This window comes from Bubalus kerabau, chromosome X (assembly GCF_029407905.1).
Source record: "Bubalus kerabau isolate K-KA32 ecotype Philippines breed swamp buffalo chromosome X, PCC_UOA_SB_1v2, whole genome shotgun sequence".
Taxonomy (NCBI): domain Eukaryota; kingdom Metazoa; phylum Chordata; class Mammalia; order Artiodactyla; family Bovidae; genus Bubalus; species Bubalus kerabau.
In genome coordinates this window covers 124420751-124446089 of record NC_073647.1, presented here as the reverse complement: position 1 = coordinate 124446089, position 25339 = coordinate 124420751, and positions in this window count along the sequence as shown.

Below are 25339 nucleotides of genomic sequence, written 5' to 3'. Positions count from 1 at the left end.
ATCTTCTGTAATCAAAATGCCACAATGGGCATAATATAATATTTAATATCAACATTTACAGAATGAGTCATACATGTTTGAAAAGTGAAAGTGAAAGTCAGTCAGTGGTGTCCAGCTCTCTGAGACCCCATGGACTATACAGACCATGGCATTCTCCAGGCCAGAATACTGGAGTGGATAACCTTTCCCTTCTCCAGGGCATTTTCCCAACCCAGGGGTCGCACCCAGGTCTCCCACATTGCAGGAGGATTCTTTACCAGCTGAGCCACAAGAGAAGCCCAAGAATACTAGAGTGGGTAGCCTATCCCTTCTCCAGTGGATCTTCCCTACCCAGAAATCGAACCGGGGTCCCCTGCATTGCAGACAGATTCTTTACCAACTGAGCTCTCAGGGAAGCCCCATGTATGTTTGAAGAGTAAGTCAATTATTTTTCACTAATATGTTTTGTCAGATAACCTTTCAAAAACTAAAATTACAATTTAGCAGTATAATTTAATCTTTGTAAACATACAGCACTTGATATTCAAGACACTTTGATAATTATCATGAAATAAAGAGAAAATTAAATTTTATATTTATAGCAATGTCATTATGTACATGATTGGTTTATCTGCAGCAGCTATTTTTATCTTGTGCTGGCCTGTCTCTAACACCTCAAATATTACAGGGTTATCAGTTAGTATACACTTAAGGAATATGTTAATTTTAGTATCAGTCTTAGCCAAAAAAAAAGTAAATAATATAATTGCATTCCATTTGTCCTTGAAGCTTAGTTAATATAAAAAAAAAAAGTATAGGTAGGTGTTTTTCTGTTTTTCTGTCCATATCTAAATTGAAGAAACGGGCAAAAATATTTCAAACAAAGGATTAAGATAAATCTCTAGAAACCAATCCAATGATTGGCCTGACAGAAAATTCAAAGTAACTGTCATAAAGGTGCCCATGTGGGTCAAGAGAACAATGCATGAACACTGTAAAAACTTCAACAAAGATATGGAAAATATTAAAATGTACTAAACAAATCATGGAGTGGAATACAATACTATGAACTAAAAAATGTAGACTAAAAAGGGTTAAACAGCAGACTAGATATCAATCAAATCAAAGACAGATCCTTGGAAATAATTCAGAGAAACAAAAGCAAAACAGAATGAAACAGTGAGGAACACTTAAAGGACTTATGAGATCTAATAAAGCAGACCAATATATACATATGGAGTCCCAGAAGAGGAGTCAGAGAGAAAGGACCAGAAGGTTTAGTCAAAGAAGTAATGGCTGAAAACTTCTCAAATCTGGCTAAGTAAATGGACATTCAGATCCAAGACTCTCAAAAAAAAAAAAAAAATTATATAACTCTAAAGAAATCCACACCGTGACACATTATAATCAGATTTTCTAAAGTCAAAGTTTGAATTGTGAAAGCAGCAAGAGAAAAGGAGCTCATCATATATAAGGAACTCCCATAAGACTGAGCTGAATTTTCAGCAGAAACCTTGTAGACCACGAGAGAGGATGGTGATATATTACATGTGCTTAAAGAAAGAAAACCTACCAGACAAAAATAGTATAATAGGCAAAGTAATGTAAGCGTTAGTCGCTCAGTTATTTCCAGCTCTTTGGGACCCTATGAACTGTAGTCCTCCAGGCTCCTCTGTCCATGGAATTCTCCAGGCAGGAATGCTGGAGTGGGTAGCCATTCCCTTCTCCAGGGGATCTTCCTGACCCAGGGATCAAACCCAGGTCTCCTACATTGCAGGCAGATTCTTTACCATCTGAGCCACCAAGGCTTGGAGTAAAAGAAACAGGCAAAAAAAGCCTGCCTCCCAGTCTCCCTTTGGCATACTTATATACCTTAAAAGCTACTGCCTGAGACTTAGGCTTCTAATTTAATATGCCTCTAGGGGCTAACTTTGATTCTCCTAAGAAACCAGGAAAGCCAGCAAATTCCACCTCTGCCTTCTCCCTTAATCCTACCCCAAGTCTCCAATTTCTTCCTGGAGGGAGCATGCACAGATCTGTCACCCCAGCTTTTGCACCTGCTGCCACGGGATGGACCCCTAGGTCACCTGGCTCTGTTAGCCAATGGGGCTTGCATTCACCAGTCCTATAGGACTTGGGCAATCAAAGAAACAGTTCTTCATCAGCTATCCCCATAGGGCTCTGCAGAGGAAACAGACAGTCTTGCCCATCCCCTAGTCTTTGCCAGAAAGAGGCCTATTTGCATACCTTAAACTGAAACCACATTTCTCAGGTGGGACTCAATCAAGCCACAACTCAGATTGGAACTCAAAGTTATGGGCTGGGACCTGCATCTCAGATTGGAACTTGAACCCAGGGTCCGTAACTTAGTAAGGGGCTGTGTTTAAATTGAAACTGCTCACCTGGTGTCAGGACTTAATGAAACTCAGGTTCTTTTTGTCTCATCACAGAAAGAATTCAGCATAAGGCAAAGTGGCAGGCAAAGAGTCAGTTTATTAGCATAGGGTGCTTGTGAGAGAGAGAAGAACACAGCTCTGCCCCAGAGACTGGTAGGACTTTATTTTTATATAATTTTTTAAAAATTCTGCATATAAGCAATATCATACAATATTTCTCTTTTCTGTCTTACTTCACTTAGTATGATAATTTACAGGTTTAGCCATGTTGCTGCAAATGGCATTATTTCATTCTTTTTAATGGCTGAGTAATATTCCATTGTGTATATTAATATGTACCATATCTTCTTTATCTGTTCCTCTGTCAAAGAACATTTAGGTTGTTTCCATGTCTTGGCCATTGTAGTCAGTGCTGCAATGAACATTGGGAATCATGTACCCTTTTGAATAATACTTTTATCTGGCTATATGCCCAAGGGATTGTTGGATTATATGGTAGCTCTGTTTTTAGTTTTCTGTTTTTTCTTTTTTTTAAGGGAACCTCCATACTATTCTCTGTAGTGGCTATACCAGTTTACATTCCTACCATCCATGTAGAAGGGTCCCCTTTTCTCTACACCCTCTCCAACATTTATTGTTTGCAAATTTTTTGATGATGATCATTCTGAGTGGTGTAAGGTGATATCTCATTGTAATTTTGATTTGCATTTCTCTAATAATTAACGATGTTGAGCATCTTTTCATATGCTTGCTGGCCATATGTATGTCTTCTTTGGATAAATATCTATTTAGTTATTCTGCTCATTTTTTTTACTGAGTTACTATTTTGTTGTTTACTTGTGTGAGTTGTTTATGTGTTTTAAATATTAAGCCCTTGCTTATTGCATTGTTGGCAAATATTTTCTTCCATTCTGTGGATTGTCTTTTTGTTTTGTCTATGGTTTCACTTGCTGCGCAAAATATTTTGAATATAATTAGGTCCCATTTGTTTATTTTTGTTTTTATTTCCATTACTCTAAGAGATGGGAAATAGATGGGGAAACAGTGGAAACAGTGTCAGACTTTATTTTTTTGGGCTCCAAAATCACTGCAGATGGTGATTGCAGCCATGAAATTAAAACATGCTTACTCCTTGGAAGAAAAGTTATGACCAACCTAGATAGCATATTCAAAAGCAGAGACATTACTTTGCCAACAAAGGTCTGTCTAGTCAAGACTATGGTTTTTCCAGTGGTCATGTATGGCTGTGAGTTGGACTGTGAAGAAAGCTGAGCACCGAAGAACTGATGCTTTTGAACTGTGGTGTTGGAGAAGACTCTTGAGAGTCCCTTGGACTGCAAGGAGATCCAACCAGTCCATTCTAAAGGAGATCAGTCCTGGGTGTTCTTTGGAAGGACTGATGCTAAAGCTGAAACTCCAATACTTTGGCCACCTCATGCGAAGAGTTGACTCATTGGAAAAGACTCTGATGCTGGGAGGGATTGGGGGCAGGAGGAGAAGGGGACGCCAGAGGATGAGATGGCTGGATGGCATCACCGACTCGATGGACGTGAGTCTGAGTGAACTCCGGGAGTTGGTGATGGACAGGGAGGCCTGGTGTGCTGTGATTCATGGGGTTGCAAAGAGTCGGACATGACTGAGCGACTTAACTGAACTGAACTGAAAAGATGGCTTGAAAAATATATTGCTGCAACTTATGTCCAAGAGTGTTTTGCCTATGTTTGCATCTAAGGGTTTTATTGTATCAAGTCTTACATTTAGGTCTTCAATCCATTTTGAGTTTAATTTTGTGTATGGTATTAAAAAAGGTTCTACTTTCATTTTTTAATGTGTGGTCCACCAGTTTTCCCAGCACCATTTAATGAAGAGACTGTCTTTCCTCCATTGTATAGAAAGAGGACTTTATAATCAAAAGAAAAATGGGAAGGGGAGAAGACCACCTTCTTCCTCATCCTTGGGCAAACATTAAGACTTACATCATTAGTCCCTTCTTTGACACTATATGGTTTAACTGGGACCCTCATGTCATTATTTAAATCATATGTATATTAGCAGAGGGTGGTAACATATACTTAAACATAGTAATTTGTCTTAGATTTTGGTATAATGTCTCATTCTGCCTTGTTTTTTCCCCTTTCACCTGTATTTATGTCTTGGCTACATTCAGAAATGCTACTCTTCAAGGACTCCCTGACTTCCCATAACAAGAGTCAGACCCCATATCTATTGTCTGCATTTCAACTATCAGGGTTTGTGGCTTGAGTGTGTCTGGCACTTGGATGCACCTGATCTTCGTTCAAGGTAGTATGAATTGCTGCTAAGTTACTGGATTCTTTTCTTGGGTGGTCATTAGCTTACAACAGTCTCCAAACCTCCCTTAAAATTCCCTTTCTATCTTTAGTCCCATAGTGGGTTTTCTAAACTATTTAATTATCCTATTCCATCCCTACCAAAGCTGCTACCTGAGGGTTTGGCTTCTAATTTAGTACACATCAACTGGCTCACAGTGATACTCCCCAGACACTGGGCAGTCCTGCAGATACCTCCGCTGCCCTTTCTGACTAGCCTGGTCCAAGTCACCAGTTTCTCCCTAAAAAGAGCTTATACTTGCCTCTGGTGCCCCAGATTTTGTGGCTGTATACCCAGAAGTGGAACTACTGAATCATTATGCTACACGAAATAAGCCAGGGACAGAAGGACAAATACTGCATGACTCCACTTATATGAGTTATCTAAAAGTCAAATTCATAGAAACCTAGAGTAGAATGGTGGTTGCGAGGGGCTGAGGGAAAGGGAAAATTGCCAGTTGCTGTTCAGAGTGTATACAGTTTTCGGTTCTACAAGATGAGTAAAAGTTCTAGACATCTGCTGTAGTACATTGTGCCTATAGTTAACAATAATTGTGAAGAGGGTAGATCTTATTTTGTTATTACCACAATAAAAAATATGAAAGTAAGAAGTAACTTGCTTAAAGACTGATTGTCTCATTGACTAATAAAGGAGAATCCTTTATTTCTTCAAGAAATGTGATTAAAGAAAATAAAGCAGCATTTAATCCATTTTTCCTTTTCATTTTTTACTGATCCTGAAAGTAGCAACTGGAAGGCTGAAGTTTAGCGGGACTTTCAGCTAACTTATAAGTCTGCAGAGTAGGGGAGGGCAATGGAAATGGATTTCAGGGTCAATCATTGAGGATGAGTCCTGGAAGAGACTTCAGACTTTCCATGGAAACCATGAAATAATCCCCTCTGAGATTAACAGTATAAACTTCAAAGCCTCTCAATTCCTGATTGAATTAATGTGATTTGGACTGCCGGCTCACCTCTCTTAGCTGACTTCTCTATTGCTTTATTTATTTATTTTTTTCCTGGCATGAAAAGAAACTATTCTTCAAGGTCACAACTTAAGTTCTGGTATTATGATTGGTTGTGGTATTTCAGTAGTGAGTCTCAGTAAATATCTTAACTCTAAAATTTTATTAGGCTGAAAACAATAATGAAGGAGACACATATATATAATCTGGTCATTACACTTAGTTTTCATAATAATTTTGATATAAAGTGTGCAAAATTATTAGAATTATATGGGTTAAGGCACTGCTGGTAAATGCACTGTGACACAGTGTGTATCTTTTAACATTTATTTTATGGTGAAGATATTACTTCATCATTTCTTATTTAAGAAAAACAGTGAACTTGGTATTAACACTTGTTAAACTTAAGGGATTTTAATATATTGTCTAAACTAACATAGGAAATGTAATTAAATCAGATTCAAATTGTTGAATGCATATATTTTTATGTGAATGTTATCAGGTGACATACATTTATAGAGGGCTCCATTTATAATCAACATGTATTCAGCTCCAGTGGAAAGAGTTTGTGACTCACTAAAATCTTAACTGTGCTTGTATGCTAGCTCTACCATTATTTATTTATGCAAATTTGGACAAGTAAATCAAGATCTGCAAGCCTTAGTTCCATCATCTATAAAATGGGATGATGCCGTCCTACCTCTCATGAGTGTGTGGAGATTTTCTGTGTGTATATGTATGTAAAATACTTGCCACAATGAAGATAACAGAGTATACAGTCAAATATTAGGTAAGGCTATGTACCTTAATGTATGCTGATATAGCGAAATCAAGATTTGGTGCTTTCTCACGAAGTTTATAAAATCACACTGGGTAAATGCAGTTGAAAGATCCTCCCACCACCTCCAAATGATATTTATATGTCCAATTTCTGGAACCTGTGACTGTTACCTTGTTTAGAAAAAGGATATATACAGATGCAATTTAAAGTCTTAAGGAGATCTTGAATTATCCCTCTTGGCCTTTAATACTATGATAAGAGTCCTTATAAGAGAATGGCAGACAGAGGGATATTTGAAACAGAAGTTAAAACAGAGAGAAAGGGTTGAGGCAAGGTGACCATGAAATAGATTGAAGTGATGGAGATGCAAGCCAGGAAATGCCTGCAGCCAACAGAAGCTGGAAAGCAGCAAGCTCGCCATGGAGCCTTCTGAGGGAGTGTGATCCTGCTGACACCTTGATTTCAGACTGTTGGCCTCCAGAACCAGGAGAAAATAGTTTCCTTTAGTTAAATTTTTAATTATGAGATAGTTGTTGATTCACATGCAATTGTAAGAAATACTACAGAAAGATCCTATGTACCCTTCACCCAGTCTTCCCAATGGTAGTATATTGTAAAACTGTAGTACTATATCACAAACAGGAAACTGACACTGATATAGTCAAAATATAGACCATTCCATCATTCCAAATTCCATCACCAGGAGGACTTGACATTGGGAGACAATAAATTTCAATTGTTTTGAGCTACCCAGTTTGTGGTAATTTGTTATGGCAGCTCTAGTTAGCTAATATGGGAGATGAGACAAGGCTATGTTTCTAGTAGCAATTTATCAAAGAGGGCCCATCGGAATAAGATATATCCTTTTTGGGTTTTTTTTGCTTCAAATTACAGGATAGTTTTATCCTTTAAAACTTTGTGAATTAAGTCATTTATTCATACATTTAGGTGGTAATTACTTGATTCTGATGGTATGACAGATCAGTGCTAGGAGAATAGATAGGAATTATTATTACTCTGAAAGAGTTTATAAACTAGCAAAGGTTGTTTTCATGGAATAAAATTAAATTCAGTGTACAAATCGTACCTAAGTCACTTGTGGACTTTGAAATGCCAATAAAGAATTTATAATTAATTTTGAAACATATATCATAAAGTTGATTATTTCATTAAAGTAATTGAATTACTCATGTATATGCACACATACACACATAGGCATATGTATGTGTGTCTTTTCACAAATAAATTTTTCACAAACAAATTAAATACTAAAAGAACACCTGCTAGCATTTAAAAAAAAATGTTTCTGTTTCTGTCTATGGGTGCTATGTGATTACTGGAGAATTTAAGTGGAAATTAATTTTCATTAAGGAAACTGAATAGTTTGAGCCTTCTCATATAATACCATTTGGTTCTAATTTTTGTTCTCAGAAAGTGAAATGTAAAAAGAAGAGGGGGCATAAAGAAAAATTTAGGAATTATTAATTCAGTATTCCATAAGGCTATTATTAGGCAGAAATCATTTTAATTTTAAGAAAGACCAGTTGTACATAAATAACATCTTAATCTAAGAAATAAAGAAGAGTGGGTTTTTTTGGATATAAAAAACTATAATGGATATAATTTAGAACAAAGATATTTTGACATCTATCAAATAATGTTACAGAGGTGACAAGACAACTTTGATAATAAGATGGTGACAGAAGAGTTATTCACAAAGCACATCATCAAAATGACCATTACAGCTTGGTCCAGAGGGTGTTTCAGAGGGCCTAACTCCCAGAAAATATACTTGATTACCTCTGCAAATAAATAAGTGAGAAAATAATGCATTTTAGGAGATGAGGGACAAAATTTAGGGCCGTGAATAACATCTGGTGAGAAAAGATGGAATTAAGAATATACACAAGTTTATAATGCAACAATGGGATATTGCTTTCTGCAATAATTGCAGGTGATATTAGAATCATGGATTCAGAAGATAAATGGACACGCAAAGAACTACAGTAAAGCACTCAATGCTTGTAATTATAAAGAAGAAAAAAATAAAAATATAAAAGACAAAACACTAGACAATGACTAATTTCCACATTAGCATGTCATATTTTATAAAATTGGTATGGGATTTGGCCTCCAAGGAACTTTCCAATGGTCAAGCAAATCAACTACTAAAGCAAAGGAATGTGCAAGAATAACAAACACCATCAACCATACATTGCTCTAGAAACTTTGCCTAGGATTTAAGAGAGAAAATGAAGGCCTAGGCATTTGTTCTGGTCTAATACTCAGGTATTTATTAGATAAGATCAATGTCAGTTCAAGAAAATGCTACAGTTTCTTAACAGAAGTGAAAATACCAATGATTTTCAAAATGTTTTCACCAGAAAAGTATCACAAAATAATTCCTACCCTTAGCACATGTGATGTTCTCTGATATTTTCTATTCTTTTATTCTAGTCTATTTCTTAAAGGATAATGTTTGTTTTGATTTACTCAGAGATTGACATACCAGCATATTATAAAATCCTGGTCCAAAGAGGAGCAAAATACTGGAATAAAGAATTGACTTAGGTCTTAATCATCATTTATAAGTCTTGAACACAAAATAAAACCACTTTAAACCTACTATTTTCTCTGTGAGGTGCAACCTGTTTAATAGGAGCGTGTCCCCATGTTACAGAGGTGTTACAGCATTCTATGGTTGGCTGAATCTTCAGAGTAGGAAATGGAGATAGTAGCTATGGGACATTTATGTCACAGCTCTTCCTTGGTACATCCATGGCAAACATCACCAATTGATCATTCTAGTCAATAGGTCTGTTACCCCTTCAAAACCCTTCACACAGCTGCCAGCACAACAACCTCTTGGGAATCCCTGGAATCTAATTCTCTAGGGTTTCTAAATAAGAAAGAGACTCACTAGAAAGAAAATTTTCATTATAGTTAAAAGTTTAAGCTTCTAGTTACAGTGATGTTGGCGATATGGTGGGATAGGAAGCTCTCTCCCATGGGAACAGCAGTACTAACCGCTTTCAAGAGAAAAATCCAGAAACCAGTTAAGAGCTTCTTGCACTTCAGGTGACACATAGACAAGAGGAACCATATTGAGTCCAGTAGGAAAAGCAGCATTTACTCTGCATAGTGCCTCGCTGCAGGACAGCAGTATGTGATTGGGAAAAAATTCCCAACTCCCAGCTTCTCACTGGTGAGAGGAAGAGAAGAGTGGAACATTTATCCAACATTCAACATTCTTTTTGAGTGGCCGCCTGAGGGTCTAGTTTCAGTCTCACCTGAACATAAGTGCTGACAGGAATATGCAACGAATTGGGGGCCTAGGATCACCTTAAACTTCTTTACCAGCGAGCCACCTGGGAAGCCCTGTGTTAACTTTATCATTCCAGAAATGCAGAAGTATCTAGAGCAAGCAATATGCAAAATAAAATTTATAAAGAAAATTCTATATATAAAAATAGTTTATCTTGTTGTCTAAAGCATCTTGCCCCTACTCTATTTAAGAGAAATGGCTCTCACACAGAGCTACAGCAAGTGCAGTCTTTGAATTTCTTTAATACTTTAATACTTTATACTTTATATATTTATATATTTTCTTTAATACTTTAATATGTTTGAATTTTTCACTAGTATCTTGACTCATGTTGATGTGTGGGATTTTATTCCTTCATTTTGATAGGTGAGCTTTTATTGTAAATTTAAATTCATGACTGTTTGACGAGGTTTTTTTTTCTTTTTTCTAAATACAAGTAAAATACTGACTGTACATGGTGACTTCAGAAAATGTACTTCATCTTCGTGCGGACTCTTTTAGGTTCAATGATAGAGAATGTTAGGGCTCAGGATAAGCTGCTGCAAAATATGCAGAGCAATGACATATTGATTATTTTGAATTAAAATTACTTAAGAAACAGCCAGTGCAAGAGAAGCACTCTGATTCTCCTTTGTCTCCCTGAAAGCAGAAGATAAGTTGCTTCTGTGCTCTCCCTGCCTCTGGAGGCAGAAGGACACCCTTATCATCAGAGACAGGGGATTCGGGCTGAGGAACCTGTATACACAAACCCTGTTACTTCTTTAATTGACTACCCCAAGCCCACACTCTGTTTAGATTCCCTCTAATTAAGCACCCAAAGCCTAAGTTCTTTGTCCTGTCAATTCCTCATAAATCTATTGTTTCAGTGTGTGATAAGTATAGAAGCTGTCTACTTTGGCCACTTCTTAGGTCCTATTTCTGGAGAAGGCGATGGCACCCCACTCCAGTACTCTTGCCTGGAAAATCCCATGGACAGAGGAGCCTGGTGGGCTGCGGTCCATGGGGTCGCTAAGAGTCAGACACGACTGAGCGACTTCACTTTCACTTTTCACTTTCATGCACTGGAGAAGGAAATGGCAACCCACTCCAGTGTTCTTGCCTGGAGAATCCCAGGGATGGGGGAGCCTGGTGGGCTGCCATCTATTGGGTTGCACAGAGTTGGACACAACTGAAGCGACTTAGCAGCAGCAGTAGCAGTAGGTCCTATTTCTGTGAGAACTCCATGAGTTTGAATTAAAATCTTTATTTTTCTCCTATTATAATGTTTTATATCAATTTTATTATCAGCCCAGCTACAAGAACTCAAGAGGAGCAGAGGTTTCCCTCTCCTTATCATAAAAACTCCTTTATAAAGCATTTATCTCACTTGTACTTAAAGAATAGATTAACTGGCATAATGACTTAATGTTCTATATGAAAAAAGTTCTGCTTGTTTAAAGAAATTGCCTCCAATTTTCACAATCTTTTATGAAAGGACTGTATCATATGTATTTAATATTGCAGCATAGAAGTGCAATATTTTAAATTTTTTAAAATAAGGGAATTCAAAAGATGTTGAAATTTAGAAAAATTGAAAAAAATTTCAAGCAATCTGAAAATATCAGGATGCTGTTGTAAAATATGAACAGACATGTATCGAACTTTGCAAGTTATAAACCTTTTCAGTAGAAATTTTAATACCTGATATATTTTTAAATAAATGTAAAATATTTATAGCAATTAAAATTAATATAATTTTTGTGTTATTATTTTCTTATAAGACGAGAAATATTTGAGAAGTAGTAGACTCTAAAACATATTGGATTAAATTACCGAGCTACAATTCCAGGGGACATAGTTTAAGAGACACTGTGCTAAGATAAATTTTTTTTTAGTTCATTTTAATAGAAGTAACTGTTAATTCATGATCTCACATGTTGTTTGTACCACAGCCAGATTAAAACCCAGGTTCCTGTTTTCCCAAGCCAGGGATCTTTGTCCTATTCCCACATTGTTTAACACTTTTAACAAAGAATTCTATGTTGTTAGAAGAACAGATTGGAATTTTTATCAGTGGCAAAACCACTTTTGGTATTTCACATTTATCTTCTGCCATTTTATCACTTTGCTAATTACATGTAATAACTCTTTGATACTTGATGATAAATGTTGCATAACCATGGTGTGGATATATAAGAAATTATGCTGCTGCTGCTAAGTCACTTCAGTCGTCTCCGACTCTGTGCGACCCCATAGACAGCAGCCCACCAGGCTCCCCCGTCCCTGGGATTCTCCAGGCAAGAACACTGGAGTGGGTTGCCATTTCCTTCTCCAATGCAGGAAAGTGAAAAGTGAAAGTGAAGTCGCTCAGTCGTGTCTGACTCTTAGCGACCCCATGGACTGCAGCCTACCAGGCTTCTCCGTCCATGGGATTTTCCAGGCAAGAGTACTGGAGTGGGGTGCCATTGCCTTCTCCAATAAGAAATTATAATTGTTATTTAAAATATATTTCATTCATTCATTTATTCAGTGGATGTTTATTGAATGTCTACTCTGTGCAGGGTATTGTGATAGGCACAGACATTACCCAGCATTAGTAACACTTACATACTAGTAAGGAAAACAGTAACATAATGATTAACTTAATTGTAATCAGAATTATTTAACTAGAGCAGTGATAAATTACAAAGAAAAAGTTCAGGCTGGTATGAGGGCATACAACAGGGGACACTGAATAAGCTGGAGGGTTAGGAATGGCCTCTTTGAGCATCCTCTAAAGGATGAATAGTAGACAAAAGAGTAGTAAGGAGCAGGGAAAAGTAGAGCAGAGAGAAGAACATTTGTTTCTAGGAGAAGCTCAAAAAAATGTGCTTGTGGCTAGAGACTACTTGTTTGGAGACTAAGACTTGTTTGGAGACTAAGGGGATTGACCACAAGCTTTTATATTGCTGAGATGGGCAGGAGCTTTTAGAATATATTAAAGAGTTTGATGTTTTTCTCAAGAACATTGCAAAGCCAATTCAATGTTTTATGGAGGAGACCCTCATCATCAAATGGATTATTTTGATGGAGTATAATAAATGCTACATGGAAGATGAGTTGGAAGGAGCCAAGATTGATTTGGGAGGATCACTAAGAAGTTACTACAGATTGCTGGATCTTAATGATGAGATGACTTGAATTCAAGTGATGATGACAGCAAAGCGGGAGAGAAGCAAATGCCTTCCACAGGTGGTGATTTGATTGATAGCCAGGACAAGGGTCCAATTCAAAATACGTAATGACTGGTCAGTGGATACTACCAATCAGAATAGATGTCACTAATAAACAATAACCATGGCAGCATCAGTGTGGACCACCTGAATAAGATAAGCCCAGGCTGGTGAACTTCAGTGGATAGTGCACCTCTTGCTGACATGGGAATAGTAGGAATAATTTTGAAGAAACAGGTAAAGGCTTATAGAATAATGACTGTTTCAAAAGCAAGTTAAAGAAACAAATTAAAGGTATAACTGATTTCCCTTTGTTCATTCTGCTATGAAAATTCCAGTCAAGGAGCACACCATAAGTAATAAGCCATACTCCATAATAATCTTGTTTTTAAAAGGATAACCTTCTTTTGAAAATTTCTGCTTTCTTAATATTCACTTCAACTAATTAAACTGAGAGGGGATATTTTTCCTAAAAAAGAACTTAATCACTTTTTCACTAAAATTATTATGTCTGTTGTTATTATAAAATTAAGCAAAGCTATGTGAAACCCTATTAACACTAAGTTTAACAATGACTTTAGAGGTCACTGGAAAAGTCATTTCTAATTAAAAATTACAGCACAGGATCCAAAGAGAAGTTAATTTTTGAAATACATTGCTTTTAAAAAATAGCCCAATATTATATCACTTATAGTTCCATGAAGTTTTCTTTCCCTTACTAAACATTTGTTTTCTTTAAAAATTCTAGTGTATGTTCAGATAAATTCATACTATCCCTAAAATACCCATTTTGGTACCCTGTAAACATTTGTCAAACAAATAAATGAAGCAGATATGGTTTTTACACTGTTTTTATCCCCCTCTAATAAAAACAACAGTGTAGAACTCAAGGCATAGAAGTCATGGTCAGAAAGCCTGTGTGTACCACAGTTTCCTATTTGAACACAGTACCTTTAAGGATATTAAGCTGTACAGATCTTTACAGAATGTTAGTTTTTGTTATTATCCCTCCAGATGATTGAAAGGAATTATGCTTACTTTATGGATGCTAGTACTAAACTCTCAAAGAACCACTGTTCCCACTACAAAGTGTTACCCAGAAACTTGTATAGCCCTCAAGAAAGGTAGTTACAAGTTCAAGTTGGAACAGTAGAAAAATCACTTTGATTTTTTTGCATGTGGGCATTGGTAGAGAAAATAGAGCCAATAAACTGTGACTCCTCAGAAAATAATCACACACACACATTCAGGGATTGTTTTATCTTTTTTAAGTTGTTGGTAAGAATCATCAGTTCTAAGGATGTGCTCTCCAATACTGTAGCCTGATACAGGAAAGTAAAACTTAGAGAACTTTATCTAAAGCACTAGTTCTCAACTGCATATATTTTATGAAAAAAGACAGGAATTATTGTCATTCATTGATAATAGCATGCACCGTTACTGTTGATTATAATACTTATTGCTAGAGCTGTTAAACATAAAATAATCTTATTACTGAGGCAATTTTTAAAGAAGAATTCATAACCTGTAGTTCTTTCTACTCACATCTACTACCCAAGGCTATTGCTAATATGCCCAATGTTCCCTGATAGGGTATGTATGAGAATTATGTTTGAGTTAATAAATGTCTGAATAATTTGTACATAAGATCAAACTGTAGTAATGTCAAGTATAAAAATAGTTTGTCATGGCAATTCTTGCTTTTTTGTTGGAATTCTAAGGATTTTTACTTCAATTCTCTTCATGTCAGTCGAATGATCCGTGAATATATGATGAGACAAAAGAGAGGGACTTGGTGAGCTGAACAGAGGCAGAGGGAATTGTATCATAGTAAAATTTCTGGAAATTCTCTACATGATTGTATTAAAATATAATCAGCTGAACCGTTACAGTAACCTTTTATGTTTCTGTTTCCATCTCTGTTTCTTAGAAATAGCTCCTAATTAATACACCAGTACCTAAATCTGTATTTCATCTCCAGTTAGAATTTGGTAAATAGTGAATTGACTCTAAAATCTTCTCTAAATAATTGATTCTCCATTCCCATTGCTACCCAGCACATCAAGTGTCTCCAGAGAATTCTTGCTGATGCCTCTCCCTCTTTATTCCTCCATCCCTTTCTGTTGTCCAATTTTTGACATATAGTATAGTAAGGACTTGACTTCGGTGTCATTATCTTTTCACTTAAAATTACTCCAGGTATTCCTGTTGCCAGAAACTCTTCCCTATAAGGGCCTACTTGATTTGGGACCATCCAGATCTTACTGTCCTTGACAATATTGCAAGCCAACCCCCACATAAATTGTCCTCTCTTTGGCCTCTATATCACTAAATATGCCATTTAATCTGCCTAGAATGTTGTCCCCACTTTGCAGTGTCAAGTAATCTGCCTCACTCGTTAAAAACCTTCTCAAGGTCAATGATCCTAATTATACAATGAAACCTCTTTATCTAGCCTTTTCAGCAGTCTAAAAACTTAAGCACTTTAATGGGAACATCTATAATTGTCTCTGTAAATATTTTATATACGTGCATAATTTTCTTTGGTTCTTGTATCTCTCTCATTAAGCTGAACAACTGACTTCAAGAAACTTATCTTTTATTTCCCTTCACTGCATCCAGCAAAGTGTTCAAGATTTAGAAGATATCCACAAATACGTTGCCTAAGAAAATCTGCACTAGACCTTTATAAACTATTGCTCGCTGTGTGCTTCAGTTTTTTGCAGTTTACAAGAAAAGAATACTGTGAAGGTAATTTACCATTAGAAAAGTGTTTTGAAATCCTTGAGCAGAGAATACTCTTCAGCAATTGCATGAAATACTGCTGCAATTACAATGATTTCTAGATGCCACTCTGCTACAAATCTGCCACCTTGGAACAAAAGAAACTGCCACTTGAAGAAAACTGGTTAACAAAGTGCTGTGCAAAGCCAAATGCCACCTCCTCCACTCTACATCAAACAGTAGACTTTGCTTTGGTTTCCTGATACTAGAAAAAAAATAATTTTAAGAAAATTTTAGCTAAAGAAAAACTCTCTGGGGGGAAAAAATAAATTAAAGAATTCTCTACAAAGAAAAGCTTGGTTCCAGTCTGGAAGGCTGTTTTCTTTTTTTCTAGCTAATGTGATAGAATTTAAAAGTTTCTACTAGATTAAACTCTCTGCTGTAAATCAATTTAAATAAGTGGTCACTTAACACTATAAAAGTCTAAAATTTTTTGAATGAGTAGCTAGAAAAACATCCTATTAATCTAATGGCAAGGATATAATTAGAAGAAGAGAAGATTTTGATGTAAGTGCTAACTGAAAATTGAGCAAATAATGCAATCATTTCATTACAATAAAAAAGCCTGAGTCTTGAAAGATTTTGTAAAGAATACTTTATATAATTAGCATGATAGTTTAATAATCAAAAAATGATGACAAATTCTTGAAAAACTACTGATTTCCATTATTTAAAACAAGTCTAATGCTCTGTAATACAAAATGTTTAGATAATGTCTCTGAATTGCACTTGTTATCAATTTTTTTTTTCGTTCTCAAAGTTTCTCATATGTTTCACTCTTCCCCAGATTTACTCTTTTTCATCTTTCTGACCTAGGCTTATTGTCACTTTCACAAATTGGCATTTTTCTTAGCCCCCAAATATAACCATTTTCTCCCTGATAGATCCTCTTCCATTGCATCTTTGTATAGTGTTTCAGAACACTTACTGCAATTTATAATTCTAGATTTATTTTTTATTTACAATTGAGAAAATTGTACCATTTATGATGACATGGATGGACCTTGAAGGCATTTTGCTATGTGAAATAAGTCAGAGAAAGACAAATATTGTATGATCTCATACATGGAATCTAAAAAAAACGAACAAACAAACTCATAGAAAAAGAGACCAGACTTGTGGTTATCAGAGGCAGAGGGTGGGAGAAAATGGAATTGGAGAAAGATAATCAAAAGGTACAGACTTCAGCTATAAGATAAATAAGTACTAGGGATGCAGTGTACAATATGATCACTATAGCTAACACTGCTATACAATACATTGGAAGGTTGTTAAGAGAGACAGTTTTCAACATAAAGAAAATTATTTTCCCTTTTTTTCTTGTCTTTCTTTTCTTTTTATTGTATCTGTGTGAGAAGATGAATGTTAGCTTTACCTATTGTAGTAATCGTTTCACAACATAACACACCATAGCTATCAGGCCTTAAACTTCTACAGTGATGTATGCCAATAACAGTGGGGAAAAAAGTATAATCTGAATTCTGTTTCTGACTTAGGAAGGATTATTGAGGCCCTAAATACTGTCCAGTGAATGGTACCAATTAGCCTGTTTTACTTTCCCTTCTCAATCTTTTCAAGCCTGTCATAAAATGCATCATAAATTGGTTTATAGGATAACAATTTTAGCTATGGATTGTTTATATAAACCTTCAGAAACTGGATTTTATTTATCACAAAATTTTCCTCTGGGGCCAGATAATGTGGTTTTCTTACTGACAATCTCCCGCCCTCCTCCTGGGCACTCCTGAAAGAACAGGAAAAATGAATTTCAAGGTTGAGTGAAACCACTACAGTACTATCTCGGCTTTGCATCTAGTGGTTTACACTTTTGTAATAGGCACATATAGCAGCTGATATATCGATTCCAGAGTTAAGTAATCACTGATATCCTGGAAAGCTTCAATATAATGCAACTCAGTTCTCTCAATCTAGTATACACCAATTCAGTCCAACCTTTCAAGTGTAGCCTATTTTTTTTTTTTTTCTCTCCTCTAATATCTGCTTTGCCTTACTGGAAAAAAAATAAAACAGAACGGGAAATAAACACATATATTTTCTAGTTTCCTACTATGTCTCCTTACTTTCCCTGTTTATTTTGATAACATTTTTATTTAGAAGCCTGCAGGATCAAAACATTTGCAAAAAGTGGCTAGAATTTACTGTATAAAAATGCATACATTGACATTTAACATGTGCAAGATAGTTTTTTTTAAATCGAGATTATAATATATATATACATATTAAATATATATTGTTCTTTATTATGATGGGCAATGGGAAGCTCTTTCGCTTAATATAGTTGATAATCATCAACAATATTTCCTAGATTCTTAACAAAATTCTTTACACCATGAATAGATTAGGAAATAGAATTTAAGTCTTAAAATATAATTTTAGTTGACAGAGATCCACATAATGATTAAGAAATGATTGAAAAGTATTTAATATAAGAAGTAATGAAAGCTGTCTTTTCTTAATAAAGGAGTACCAAAACTAAGACAGTTTTAATTGATGAAACATGTAGTTTGATATCTGTAAGGATTTTACTCATTTCTTTACAAATGCATATTCTAATTTGCTCACATTTTTGTTCTTAAAATTAATTTATTCAGTACATTTATAACACAGAATTCTAGTCTCTTTGTGCTGTCTACTACTGGAGCCCCAAGCCACATATAACAATATGAATTTAAATTAATAAAAATAAGTAAAATTTAAAATTTTGGTTTTTTTGTTCCCTTAGCCATATTTCAGGTGCTCAATAGTGATATGTGGCTAGGGAAACCATTTTAGTATGCTGTATTTTTGTTGTTACTTTATACTTTTTTATACAATTTTATACAATTTATACAATTGAAGGTTGCCTTTCATTTACAGTTACTACAAAATATTGGTTATACGCCCCATGTTGTAAAATACATCCTTGAGCCTATCTTATACCCAGTAGTTTGTGCCTCTCACTTCTCCACCACAATATTTACTTCCCTCCCCTCCCCACTGGTAACCACTAGTTTGTTCTCTACATCTGTGAGTCTACTCGTTGTTTTGTTATATTCACTAGTTCGTTGTATTTTTTTGGATACTACATATAAGTGACGTACAGTATTTATGTTTCTCTGTCTGACTTATTTCACTTAGCACCATCCCCTCCCAGTCCATTCATGTTGCTATAGATGGCAAATTTTCATTCATTTTTTTTTAATTTTATTTTTTACTCAGTTGTGTGTATATACCACTTCTTTACCTGTCCACCTGTCAGTGGACACTTAGATTGCTTCCATATCTTGGCAATTGTAAATAATGCTGCTATGAACATTGGGGTACATGTATGTTTTAAATTGGTGTTCTTGTTTTTTGTTTTTGTTTTTGTTTTTTTCTGGTTATATACCTAAGAATGGAAATGCTGGGTCACAGATTATTTCTAATTTTAGGGTTTTTTTTTTTTTTTTGGCACCTCCATAATGTTTTCCACAGTGGCTACACCAATTTGGGCTTCCCTAGTGGGCTGCCCCGGAGGAGGCAATGGCACCCCACTCCAGTACTCTTGCCTGGAAAATCCAGTGGATGGAGGAGCCTGGTGGGCTGCCGTCTATGGGGTCGCACAGAGTTGGACACGACTGAAGCAACTTAGCAGTGGGCTGCCCTGGTGGCTCAGATGGTAAAGTGTCTGCCTGCAATGCAGGAGACCCAGGTTCGAACCCTGGATCAGGAAGATCCCCTGGAGAAGGAAATGGCGACCCGCTCCAGTGTTCTTGCCTGGAAAATTCCATGGACTGAGGAGCCTGGTAGCCAACAGTCCACGGGTCGCAAAGAGTCAGACACGACTGAGCAACTTCACTTCACTTCAGTGACTCAGATGGTAAAGAATCCGCCTGCAGTGTAGGAGACCCTGGTTCAATCCTCAGGTCGGGAAGATCCCCTGGAGAAGGGAATGGCAACCCACTCCAGTATTCTTGCCTGGAGAATTCCATGGATAGAGACTGTCATTTTGGACTTTCCTGGTGGCTCAAATGGTCAAGAATCTGCCTGCTATGCATTCCTACCAACAGCGTAGGAGAGTTCCCTTTTCTCTACATCCTCACCAATGTTTGTTCTTCATGTATTTTAACTGTAGCCATTCTGATAGATGTGAGGTGATACTTCACTGTGGTTTTGATTTGCATTTCCCTATGATTAGCGATATTGAGTTATCTTTTCATGTGCCTGTGGCAATCCACATTTCCTCTTTGGAAAAATGCCAGTTCAGTTCTTCTGCCCATTTTTTAAGCACATTGTTTGATTTTTTGATGTTGCATTGTATGAGCCATTTATGTATTTTATATCCCTTATCTGCCATATCATTTGCAAATATTTCCTCCCACTCTGTAGGTTTTCCTTTCGTTTTATTGATTTGCTGTGCAAAAACTTTTTCAGTTTAATTACGTTCCATTTAATTGCACTCATCTCACATGCTAGTAAAGTAATGCTCAAAATTCTCCAAACCAGGCTTCAGCAATACATGAACTGTGAACTTCCAGATGTCCAAGCTGGTTTTAGAAAAGGCAAAGGAACCAGAGATCAAATTGTCAACATAGGTTGGATCATCAAAAAGCAAGAGAGTTCCAGAAAAACATCTATTTCTGCTTTGTTGACTATGCCAAAGCCTTTGACTGTGTGGATCACAATAAACTGTGGAAAATTCTGAAAGACATGGGAATACCAGACCACCTGACCTGCCTCTTGAGAAACCTGTATGCAGGTCAGGAAGCAACAGTTAGAACTGGTCATGGAACAACAGACTGGTTCCAAATAGGAAAAGGAGTATGTCAAGGCTGTATATTGTCACCCTGCTTATTTAATTTATATGCAGAGTACATCATGAGAAACGCTGAGCTGGAGGAAGCACAAGCTGGAATCAAGATTGCTGGGAGAAATATCAATAACCTCAGATATGCATAAAACACCACCCTTATGGCAGAAAGTGAAGAACTACTAAAGGGCCTCTTGATAAAAGTGAAAGTGGAGAGTGAAAAAGTTGGCTTAAAGCTCAACATTCAGAAAACTAAGATCATGGCATCCAGTCCCATCACTTCATGGGAAATAGATGGGGAAACAGTGGAAACAGTGACTGAATTTATTTTCTGGGCTCCAAATCACTGCAGATGGTGATTGCAGCCATGAAATTAAAAGATGCTTACTCCTTGGAAAGAAAGTTATGACCAACCTAGGCAACATATTGAAAAGCAGAGACATTACTTTGCCAACAAATGTCCGTCTAGTCAATACTATGGTTTTTCCAGTGGTCATGTATGGATGTGAGAGTTGGACTATAAAGAAAGCTGAGTGCCAAAGAATTGATGCTTTTGAACTGTGGTGTTGGAGAAGACTCTTGAGAGTCCCTTGGACTGAAAGGAGATCCAACCAGTCCATTCTAAAAGAAATCAGTCCTGGGTGTTCATTGGAAGGACTGATGTTGAAGTTGAAACTACAATACTTTGGCCACCTGATACGGAGAGCTGACTCATTGAAAAAGACCCTGATGCTGGGAAAGATTGAGGGCAGGAGGAGAAGGGGACGACAGAGGATGAGATGGTTGGATGGCATCACCGACTCAATGGACATGGGTTTGGGTGGCCTCCAGGAGTTGGTGATGGACAGGGAGGCCTGACGTGCTGTGGTTCATGGGGTCGCAAAGAGTCAGACATGACTGAGCTACTGAACTGAACTGTTTATTTTTGCTTTTATTTCCTTTACTTTAGGAGATAGATGCGAAAGTTATTGCCATGATTTGTGCGAAAGAGTGTTCTGCCTATGTTTTCCTTTAGGAGTTTTATAATATTTGGTCTTATATTTAGGTCTTTAATCCATTTTGAGTTTATTTTTGTGTATGGTATTATGGAATGTTCTAATTTCATTCTTTTACATATAGCTGTCCAACAGCACTTATTGAACAGACTGTCTAACATTCATTGTATATTCTTGCCTTCTTTCCTGTAGATTATTTGACCTTAAGTGCATGAGTTTATATTTGACCTTAAGTGCATGAGTTTATATCTGGGCTTTCTATTCTGGTGCACTGATCTATGTGTCTGTTTTTGTGTCAGTATCATACTATTTTGATGACTGTAGATTTGTAGTATAGTCTGATGACAGGGAGCCTGGTTCCTCCATCTCTTTCCCTCTTTTTCAAGATTGTTTTGATTATTTTGGGGGCTTTTGTGTTTCCATATACATTAAAATTTTTTTCAGTTTTATGAAAAATGACATTGGTATTTTGATAGGGATTGCATTGAATCTGTAGATTGTGTTGGGTAGTATGGTCATTTTAACAATATTGATTCCTCCAATTCAAAAATATCATAATACTTTCCATGTGTTTGTGTCATCTTCAGTTTCTTTCATCAGTGTCTTAAACTTTTTGGAGTATAGTTCTTTTGCCTCGTTATGTGGGTTTGTTCCTAATTATGTTGTTATTTTTTATGTGATGGTAAATGGGATTGTTTTTTAATTTCTACTTATAATACTTCATTCTTAATAATAGAAATACAATAGATTTATGTATATTAATTTTGCATCCTGTAATGGTACTGAATTCATTAATAAGGTCTAATAGTTTTCTTGTAGCATCCTTACTGATACTATGTTTTGAACATTTTCATCATTGCAGAAACTTGTTAGAAAGTGGTGCTATAGAGTTGATTTAATTATAACCTAGGCATATGCACAATACATTTTAATGCATGTTTATAGATATTAATAACAAGGTAAGATTTTTCTGTTGTACTGCTGTTTGAATCTGCACTCAATTCCAATGTATAGGGGGTTGTATTGCCCTCACACAACCAAAAAGCTCAGTTCTGACACTATTTACGCAGAGATAGCATCAGATTCCACAGGTAAAGGGCTTAGTCCCATCAGACTGCCCCACTTTCTGCCACTGAGTGTGCGCGTGTGCACACTCACACACACACACACACTTCAGACACCACTTGCAAATCCAAGTTGTTATCCATACTTCTCACTGACTGGCTATAAAACAGAGATTCCTACAACCTCCTCCTTGGGTTTGATTAGTTTGTCAGAATGGCTGACAGAACTCAGAAAAACATTGTACTTACTGAATCACTGTTTATTATGGTTTATTATGAAAGGCTACGGAGAAGGCAATGGCAACCCACTCCAGTACTCTTGCCTGGAAAATCCCATGGAAGGAGGAGCCTGGTGGGCTGCAGTCCATGAGGTCGCTAAGAGTTGGACACGACTGAGCGACTTCACTTTCACTTTTCACTTTTCACTTTCATGCATTGCAGAAGGAAATGGCAACCCACTCCAGTGTTCTTACCTGGAGAATCCCAGGGATGGGGGAGCCTGGTGGGCTGCCCTCTATGGGGTCGCACAGAGTCGGACACGACTGGAGCGACAGCAGCAGCAGCAGCATGAAAGGCTATAACTCAGAAAGAGCCAGATGAAAGAGATGAGTACAGCAAGGTAAGGGAAAGGGAATGAAGCTTCCATGCTCTAAGTGCCACTCTTCTCAAATCTCTATGTGTTCATTAACTGGATGCCTTTTGGGTTCAGTCCTTTTGGGTTTTTGTGAAGGCTTTATTATATAGGCATGAATGATTAAGTCATTGGCTACCGGTAATTGATTCAACATTTAGCCCCTCTCCCCTCCACAGAAATCAAGGAGTGGGACTGAAGGCTTCACCCCTCTATTCATGATTGGTTCCCCTGGCAACCAGCTTCTATCCTTAAATGCTTTCCAGTAGTCATTTTGTTAACATAAACCCAGTTATTATAGAAAGGGACTTGTTATGAATAACAAGATACCCATTTCACTTTTATGACACTGAAGGGATTTCAGGGACTAAGGACAGGAGGCCAAATATTGTAACAAAACATACTCCATTGCTGTTACTGCTTAGGAAATTCCAAGGATTTTGAGAGCTATGAGTGAGGAACTGTGGATAAAGACCAAATATATATGAAAAATATATTTTGGTCATCTTGAATGACCAAATATATATTTCTTATAAGTCAAAATATTACAATTGCAGGGTGTAGAATACACAAATTCCCATAATTTGGGAACATAATTTAATTTTATAAGTAAAGTTTTACACAAGCTCTTAATTAGTCATCAGATTTTATTATAAATAATATGTGAGTCTTGACAAAATAGATTCACTGTTATAAATACATTGATTCTCTTTCCTTCAAAGGAAGTTTAGGAAACTAGTTATGATACTTCAAAAAAGTTATTATGAATATATCCATTTTTAGGTCCTGTGACTACCTACCAAGGAAAACATCTCAGGTAACCAGAACCTTGAGGATACTTGGAAGTTCAGCAAAGTTCAACAGTCCAGAGTTTTCATCTTTAGGTAGCATGGTGTTAAACATTAATTTGGATGATTTTACAGAATTATAGGCTTAAAACTATAGTGATAAATATATTGGTGATGCACTTATGAATTGGTAATACGGATCTGAAAAACAAAAGTATACTAAAAATAGAATAAGTATCTATTCTGGAAACCTGAAAGTAAAATAGTTGAAAAGCTTTCTTTGCGCATGCAGAAAGGTAGATGGCCAGTTCCCAAAATGCTTCATGAGATGTATTTGTCTTGGTGAATTAACTACAATATGTATGACCTATGCCCCTTGGTGTTACAGTGTATAAATATTTAGAATCACTACAGAAATATTTATAATCACAAAGACTAAATTTTCTATGTCAACTCACAGGAGTCTGATAGGGGAACAGAATTTTATTCCACTTTGGCATGAGAATTATTTTGAGGTTAAGGAAAAATCCTTTTTATTCCCATCATGTACTGCCTAACTTTTCATTGGAAAGGGGGACTCTGCCAGGAAGAGAGCTATTTTTAAAAATACCTTTTTACACAAAAAACTTATCTGCGTAACAGGACAACCTTAGTTTTCGTTTGCCCTCCTTGTAAATGCCAGGCCTTCTTTTCCTTTGTATCTCCAGGCCTCACTCCTTTCCTTAGCTCTGGATGTTATATAAGCTTCAATCCCCTGGCTGCCTTTTGGGTCTCCTGTTTTTTATGGGACTCCCATATGTATGAAATTAAATTTGTTTTTTCTTATTAATTTTTTTATGTTATTTTAATGTTTAGCCAGGCATGGAACCTGGAGACGTAAAAAGAAAATTTGTCTTCCGCAACAGTGTATTAGTAGGAAAAAAAAAAAATACTGTCCAGTGAAACAGAGATTTGCACTGAATGATAAGATTAGCACATTCTCTTTCTTTAGAAGGCAAATTATCTGAAGGTTGCTTGATCAACACAGGCTGAAGTCCACGAGAAGACAGTGGCTTGATAACAGGCATTTGATGACATCAGATTCTGATAGATTAATATACACATGTTTAGCCAGGTCAGTTTGGTTTCTGAATCCACTTGCTGGGGAGGGTCCAGGGTCGGGGCACCATTTCCCTGTGCTTTGATAGACACTGTGAACATCTGATTATTGTCAGAATTCTCTGCCTTTTGAATAGTGTAGTCTTTCCCTGTGCAAGTAAGTTACTGTTGTTTTGGTTTTCACCAGAAACGCATTTTCTTTCTT